This window comes from Sinocyclocheilus rhinocerous, unplaced genomic scaffold (assembly GCF_001515625.1).
Source record: "Sinocyclocheilus rhinocerous isolate Xijiao unplaced genomic scaffold, SAMN03320098_v1.1 scaffold405, whole genome shotgun sequence".
Classification (NCBI taxonomy): Eukaryota; Metazoa; Chordata; class Actinopteri; order Cypriniformes; family Cyprinidae; genus Sinocyclocheilus; species Sinocyclocheilus rhinocerous.
The window spans coordinates 214490-223019 of NW_015630351.1; the positions used below are offsets into that span (position 1 = coordinate 214490).

At 37.7% G+C, this 8530-nt stretch overlaps 1 pseudogene; it reads right to left on the bottom strand.

The window, feature by feature from the left end:
- LOC107740198 (high affinity cAMP-specific and IBMX-insensitive 3',5'-cyclic phosphodiesterase 8B-like) overlaps window positions 1-7984 on the bottom strand; it is a 43474-nt pseudogene extending 35490 nt beyond the window's left edge.
- Window positions 7985-8530: the final 546 nt, after the last annotated feature.

Below are 8530 nucleotides of genomic sequence, written 5' to 3' on the forward strand. Positions count from 1 at the left end.
TTGGATAAAAGCGTCTGCTAAATGTCTAAATGTAAATGTAATATATATATATATATATATATATATATAAATAATGGACTCTTCAAAGGACAGTTTTGTAAAATTTAGCTCACTTATTAAGTGTAGATAAGTAAACACACACGCACACACTGAAGGAGTTTACACATGATGTATGCACACAAATGTATGACTGTGATCTTAAGACTGCGTGTGATGCAGTGTGCTGCTTTTATCTGCGCTCTCCATCAGTACAGTCGTTAAGTAATCATCCAAAGATCCCTTTTTCACTCACTGACACCAACAAAAAGTCAAATATACTGTATATGAGTGTGACCAACACAACAAGCACATCTCTAATAAAAAGTTACTATAGCTCTTACATGGTGACCACAGTTTAACTGTTAAACCACATGAAATGCCATGGATACTTATGTGAAATCATTGTTAGGGTGGCCTTATGTGGCCTTTTTTCCAGGACACATCCTGGCCCGGGATTTCTAGTTTGATTTCATACATTATATGTACACATATTTGCCCGTTCTCTGTACATCCCACTTTCTCGCACGCCATGATTGGTTGATTTTGTGCAATGCCTGCATGCTATTGGTTAAACAACTTTTCAGCAAGTCTTGAAAACAAAGCCAAACTGGACATTTTAGGCAGTTTAGAAATCCAGGTCATGTCCAAGAAAAAAAAGAGGATGTATCTGTATTTTATGAAGATTATTTATGAATAATAGAATAGAGGAGGCAGTGCCTTCAAGTCACGGGGACTAGCAAACTGCTGTCAAATGTGATACTGCCCGCCTATAACATGTTCGCAATCCTACCACAAAACCAGCTTGAATGGGTCAAACTGGAATGTGTAACAATATACAGTTTTAAGATACCTTTTGGTTGATTCATTCAATCAATTTTCAAAATATATTACTTGATGTCAATTGAGGCAATCATGTTGATTACTTCATTGTACATTCATTAAGAGTTCAAAGAAACAAGACCACAAACAAAGCGGGTTTACGAACTGAATATCTATCATTGAATAATACCTGATAAGAGCTTCCCGATACAGATACAGTATAATTCAAAGTGTCAATATTGGTGTAAAACGAGAGGAATTTTTTTTTCTCAAGAGTTCCTCTAAAATGGGCTATAAACAACCTCATAAAACAGAGTGTTATCTATGAATATATAGCTTACCAGCTGAATGCCATCTTATCTAGAGAATAATCAGTTCATCTTCCTGAAGCTGTAAGTCAACATGCACAGCTAGGCAACCAGAACACAACACAGACAGGTCAAAATGCACACAAATTTACCCCAAGCCATATAAAACGAAAGTAAACAACGAAAATCTATAAATCTTCAAAATGGTATCTAAAAATATGTCTATCTGTTGTAAATCTATAAATCATACAAATAAAATCAAGTTTATCCCTCATTAGTGACCTTTTCATGACTTTCTAGTTGCTTGTAATTGCTAGAAAAGGATTTTTAAAACATAGAAAATTCCAATTTTAATTTTTACCTATTGCACCACACATTTTCCAAAATAATACATTTCTCCAGGTGAAAGAAATCATAATTATCATTCCATTCCATCCCATCAATGAGATTTTAATAAAGGTACTAACTTTAAATTATAAAAAAACAACAACAACAACAACAGTAATTTCACCTAAAGACACTTCCTTTTCTTTGTCTGGTTTTCCATTTTCACCATTTTCACTTTCTTATCTTCACTTTCTCTGTATTTGGTTCATTAAGGGTGAAACTGCACACAGGTTCCAGGGATGGAGTCTCTGTTCAGTGGATATTAATAACAACCAGCGAGAATGTGAGAGAGACAGAAGAGAGGAGAGAGAGAGCTGGTTGAGGGGGAAACAGATGGTCATTAGTAGATAAACAGAGACAATAAGATGTCTGATGACACAGACAGAGTAATAAATTAGGAGTGGGAAATATGTGATAAAAATCAGAGGATTGTGATTCTCTGGCTGTGCATAGCACTTATGACTTGAGTTAAAAAACATCAACGCTACAGCAAAACCAATATCCCACTCACCAAATACAGAGAAAAGACAACAGGGTCACCTCAGTCATACACATCAACACTCACAAATTACCTACAAATCACTGCTTCTCGTGTGATATGGCTCATATATAATGAATCTTAAAAAAAATCTTTAAAAATATAAAATCTATAAAATCTAAAACCACAATATTTACTTTTTTAAAACAGCAGCTTGACTGTAGTTTAACCACTATTATTAATTATGAATAGCTTGTAGTCTGAGTATCTCCCCCAATCTTCCAATCTTGCATCCTAATAAAATGAATAAACTCAAAATTCTAACTCTTGCTGTCTGTTAGCAGAGCTGCTCTTGGTGTGTCCAGCTTGTAAACTGGAATATTTCACATTTAAACATATTTCAAACAATCTGTTCCCATCCTGTAAGATCCTACATACTCCCACGATGCTTTCAAGTGTTTACAAAAACCTCCTAGATGATAAACAACGTTACTAATGCCACCATCATGGACTTCTTTGGAGTTCTGTTGCTCTTGCTGACTGAGAGAACACAGTCTATAACACAACCTCAACACACACACAGAGAAATGAAAGGAAAGCACTCACACCTGAGAAAAAATGTCTAATTTTAGTTTCCTGTCAAACCTGAAAAACTCACTATTTGGCATCATTTAGTAATTTTCATACTAATGTCCCACACACATGTAGCGCATGCATCATAATCAAGCTGGTCAATGCTCAGATCACATCTGCAAATCAGTCACGATACGGAGAATCTGAGGTCACAACCTACCATGACAGGAAAATTTACTTGTGTATCATGTCAACCTTGTTTACCATTCCTTATGATTGGTTCCGTAATAAAACTGTGGTAAAACTAGATATTTTTAGTCAACTGTACAAATATTTCTATGTGCATTACCATTCAAAACATTGCGGTTGGTAAGATTTTTTTTTTTTTTATGTATTTGAAAAGAAGTCTCTTATGCTCACCAAGGCTGGATTTATTTGATAAAAAATACAGTAAAACAGTACTATTGTAAAATATTAAAATGAACTGTTTTCTATATTAATATATTTTTAAATATAATATTTCTGTGATGCAAAACTGAATTTTCAGCACCATTACACCAGTCTTCAGTGTCACATGATCCTTCAGAAATCATTCTAATATGCTGATTTGCTGCTTAAGAAACATTCCTTCTTCTTCTTCTTATTGTTCAAAACAGTTGTGCTGCTCTTTTTTTTTGCAAAAAAACTGGAAACCGTGATACATTTTGCATTTATTTGAAATAGAACATTATGTAAAAGTCTTTACTCTCACTTTTGGTCAATTTAATGTATCCCTGCTAAATAAAAGTATTAATTTCTTTAAAAAAAATAAGGTAGTAATATTAAATATAAAAATATTTTGATCAATTTAATGTATCTCTGCTAAATAAAAGTATTAATTTCTTTCAGAAAGGTATTTATATTATTTACTTATGGCTTTATATATTTATATGGCTTTATATATTATAATACATGCAACTGTTGGTGTTATTATTATCAATTTCTTTAGACTTAAAAAAACCTTTTAAAACCCTGAGTTTTTGAAATGCTCACATACTGAAAACATACAACCCACAGGTTGCTAGTCCAGATCTAAGCACACTCTCAGAAAGAAAGGTACGATAGCTGTCTCTGGGGCAGTAATTTTTCAAAAGCATTTCAAGAGTACATTTTTAGGCAGTAATATGTATAGTTTAGTTAATTGTATGTACCTTTAAGGTACCAATACACACCCTGAAGGTACAAAGGCATACCTTTCGAAAAAGGACCACCCCAGTGACAGTTTTGAACCTTTTTTTTCTGGAGAGAGCAACACCACACAAAAACTTCCACTCACTAACTGCTTGGACTAATACACAGGATTTCTCTCTAACAGAGAGGGGAAAAATAAAAACATCTACAAATATGCTGGAGAATAACGTCACTGCATCACTACCATGGATGTAAATAAAAACCAGCCATCGAGGGGATAAATTGATATCCTCATGTTCATTTGGTACAAATGTCTCCCCTGAAAGCAAACACAAAGAAATCTGCTAACTAAATGATGCTAACTCGTGGGACAGATGCTGCAGGACGGCGCTAATCAGCGAGGAGCGATTTCATGCTGTTATCTAAATGTTCCTGACCTCCCGAGGGAAGCCGTGGCCAATCAGATTGTACTTTACGTTAGGCTACTTTGTGACAGTGATGTGTCCCCATGTCAGTCGAGATGGCTGATGCCCCGCTACATGTTTCAGGGCACCTCTTCCCACAATGCCTTGCTCTAACCATATGTGTGTGTGTGTGTGTATCTGGACTGAGATTCATCAGCCTTTTTGCATGTGATAGTTCACACCCTGCAGAGCTCACAGCCAGAGGGGTAAACAAACTCTGTGGCCTGAGCAAACACAAATGCATACAAAGGAACACAAAATTGGTCTTACTTCAACACAAGGCCTCTATCTCTCGCAAAGACATAGAGATGCACAAACACACACAAGAAAGCCAGATAGCACGCACATTCAATTCAAAATGGATATTAGCTCCATTGCTGTGGACACAATGAGAATGTGTGTGAATGATAGAGAGCCGTGCGGAGCTACACACACACACTTCAATGGCATCATTGAGTTCCTCGCCAGTCTCAGAGGGCACAAGCATCTGACTATACCACACACACGCTTGGCAGATTGTACCAAAATCGCTACGTCTCCTTTCAAACTGACAGACGACCAACATACACACAAAAGTGCCCATTAAAAACCATTATATAAATCCATACACAGATCTATAAATGGTCCTTGTAGGATCTTAAAATGGCATTAGTATTTGATTTGTGTTGTGTAACAGAAATTCCACTGTGTGTACGGCGGGCCATCGGTTTTATTCGGCCAAATCAGTCCAAATGAGCCACGATTTTATCATTCTCTGACAGAGAAATGTAATCATTCTTTGACAAAACTAACAAAAAAGTGTGTGTTTATTACAGGTCTAAGAGAGTGTGCTCACCTGCAGCGTGAGAAAATTTCTAATCTGAATCCTACACGCTATCTGACTGTAAACACTTTAACTCAGATAAGGCTGATATCCATTCTAAACATGGCAGGAATTACGGCGTTCAGGTCAACAGCCTTCCAACTTCATCTGCAGAATGTAAGCAAAATGTAACAGAAAGATATCATCCTCAGAAAGAGACAAAAAAGATAATTTTTTCAACAATAAATCTCAATGCTACATTCAAGCAGTCTGAAACGTCCAGCCTTACAAAAAGTCACCATGGTTCGGGAAGGAACACTACAGCGATGTTCAAAAAGCATGGTTTTTCTATTTCATTTTTAGTAAGTGAAAACTTAAACAGTCACTGACGTGAAAAAACATTAAAAAAATTATTATGGCATTATGGTTTCCACACAGCAGAGTTTTGAGATTTCACCTGAAACAACTCTGTAGATGTACACAACTTGATAAAAGCCACCAAAATAACCATTACAGATACAGTGGCCCCAAGATGCAATGACATTCAGACATTTTTATGTGCAGTCCAAGTATCAAAATGCTTTTTGGGCCCACCGTACTTGTACAGTCCAAGCCAGTAGTTCTCAAATGATTTTGCATCATGACCCAGATTTGACTTTAATTACCCAATGGTGACCCAAATCTGCAACACAAAATTTGATCATGTAAAATGTCAACAAGAATGTCCAAATCAAATGTGAAGCTTAAAACAGACAAAACAATATGCTAAAGTATTAGTATTAGACTGCATGAACCCTGTTTGGTAAACCCAACCTGTTATCCGACAGCAGCACTAATTTACAGGTGCTCACCTTGACTCATTTAACAGAAAAATCATTATCTGACTTGCACCTGCATTAAAATAAATCTACTACATACAAAAACTGATATCAGAAGGGGAGTATCACATTGTGGAAATTACATGCATTATAATATCAGATAGAGGCGATTTTATACATTTGAAAAGTGTCTATAGCTGCATAAAAGGCGTAAATAAAATAATATAAACAAGAACATTATTTGACATTTAAAAAATAGCCTTGGCTCTTCGACCCGCAGTTCGCCTGTGTTGTATTTTAGTACCAAACTTAAACAGTGTTTGATTGGTCGAACTTCCTTGATGTCAAAAAACAAAAATATATGGGATATATTTTTGCCTCCCTTTAAAAATCAGAACAGCTACCATGACTTAATATTTAACTACATGAAATTATGTTGTTAGTTGCATTTTATGTAAATTGTTTTCTCTGTTGGCCACGAGCATCTTGCTTAAACAGTAGAGTATGGTGCTAAAAACGCCAACATCATGGGTTTGATTCCCAGGGAAAATACATGAACTGATCAAATGTATACCTTAAATGCAATTTAAGTTGCTAAGTTCGGATAAAAGCATCCGCCAAATGCATATTTATGCATTTGTAAATGTGTAAATTATTTGTAAATGTGGCCATATGAAAACAAACTGGAGGCCCATTTTTGGGTCTCGACCCACCAGTTGAGCATTGCTGCTATAAGGACCATCATGGTGGTGCATATACAAACTATGTTCCCATACAGCAGTTCCCACAAGGGTCAGACACGAACCAGGGTGTGGGGCAAAAATGCCCCACATATTTTTCTCATTCTTTATCTGTAACGTTTGATGTATTTCCACCAGCCAATTACGTAAAAACCAAGCAGAACATTACATTTACATTTGGCAGATGCTTTTATCCAAAGCAACTTACATTGCATTTAAGGTATACATTTAATCAGTTCTCGCATTCCCTGGGAATGGAACCCATGCTTTACTGTTTGAGCTACAGGAATTGCAATATTTTGCACACCTATTCAATGTTGATTTTTATTGACAACAGTCATAATACATTTTTTTTTATTTAATTGATTACGTTAAAATAGTTCATGTAAATGCTGTGGGTTTTATACAGTAAATAATGCCCGTAAGAATCACATCCACAGGTAAATATTGTCCTTCACTGGGCTCCCACCTGTTTGAAGTTTCTGAATGAACAAAACTCAGTCACTAAACCAAAATGTAATCATCTGAATCAGAAAATACCATTAGAGATGTCAAACTAGACATAATTATCAGTAAACAATAAGCATATGGCAGCAATAAGCATCCAGCTGATGATTCACAACAACACACAGGGATGCAGGGATGACACTAAAACACTGAATGAATGACAAGTGTTACCTTTTTTTTAGTCTAGGGGTAATGGCATAGCATAGGGGTAACGGTGGAAATAATGAGAGATAAAGAGCTAAAACCTGATTCCCACCATCTTGCCATTCATTCATTCATTCCTCATACCTTGACGCTGGTGCTGCTGGTCTGAGTCTCGGCCTCCGTGCACACGTGCCCGCCGCTGTTCTCTCTCCGCTCCCGGTGGGAGTTGGTCCGCGTGTGCCTGCTCTGGTACGCAATCACGGAGGGGATGGTGTCCGCCGCGTCGGTCTTGATGAAGAGGCCGTGCAGGGTGGTCGCCGTGCCCTGTGAGATGGTGGTGGTCTGGTGCGGCGAGTTGGACTCGTCCGAGTCGCGGCAGTAGATCACCCCGCTCTGCGAGACGTGGATGCTGGGAGCGCAGCCCATCGTTCCCCGCGCCTTGCTGCGTAAAACCCGGAGGAACGGATCTCAAGACCGCCGCCGCCGTTCCCCCGGTACATTGGCCGGTGGTCACGCTGCTCAGTTCCGCCTGCCTTCCTCCCGCGCGCGTCAAGGACAAACGGAGAGGAGATCCATCTCGCCGCGTTATTTATCAGCGATCATATCAGATCAGATCGATGACACCTCGGCTGTCCAACCGTGAGCCCGTTGCGCTTGTGCCATGTCACATTTTGGACGAATTACACCCTCATTTCACCTCGGCGTATGACACTAAAGGTTCAAGCTGCACGATACGATCCATTTTCTCGCGGTATTGATCAGCATCAGATTGTGAGAATATGCCTCAAACTTACACTCACGGTCCTTTAAGACACATGAGCGTCATCAGTGACAGACACGCACATCAGTGACTCCCTCTTCCCATAAACACACTCTCTCTCTGTCTGCCTATTAATTCATTCTGGAATAATGGTGGATTCATCTTTTTCTGTGTCTAGAGTCTAAACGAGAAAGGCACTGTTATCCATGACCTTATTCATATTTAATAGCGTGCAGAATGCAGATGCATAAACAAGACTAGTGATTGACTCAACAACTGAACAACTGGAAAGCAGGGTGACCCATATAACATCATCCTGCATTAATGAAATTAAATCTAATCATTGCTTTTCCAAAAATAGCGCTGTTTTGCTCTAGCATGTCACATTTTCTTACAAAATATGATGTATTTTGTAGCATTTTTGCTTCGGCAAGTATTGTTAAGGTAAAGAAATGTTGTATTACATCTTAATTGACAAGCTTCCTATCTTTCTCTGAGCTAGGTTACGTCTATTTGTTCCA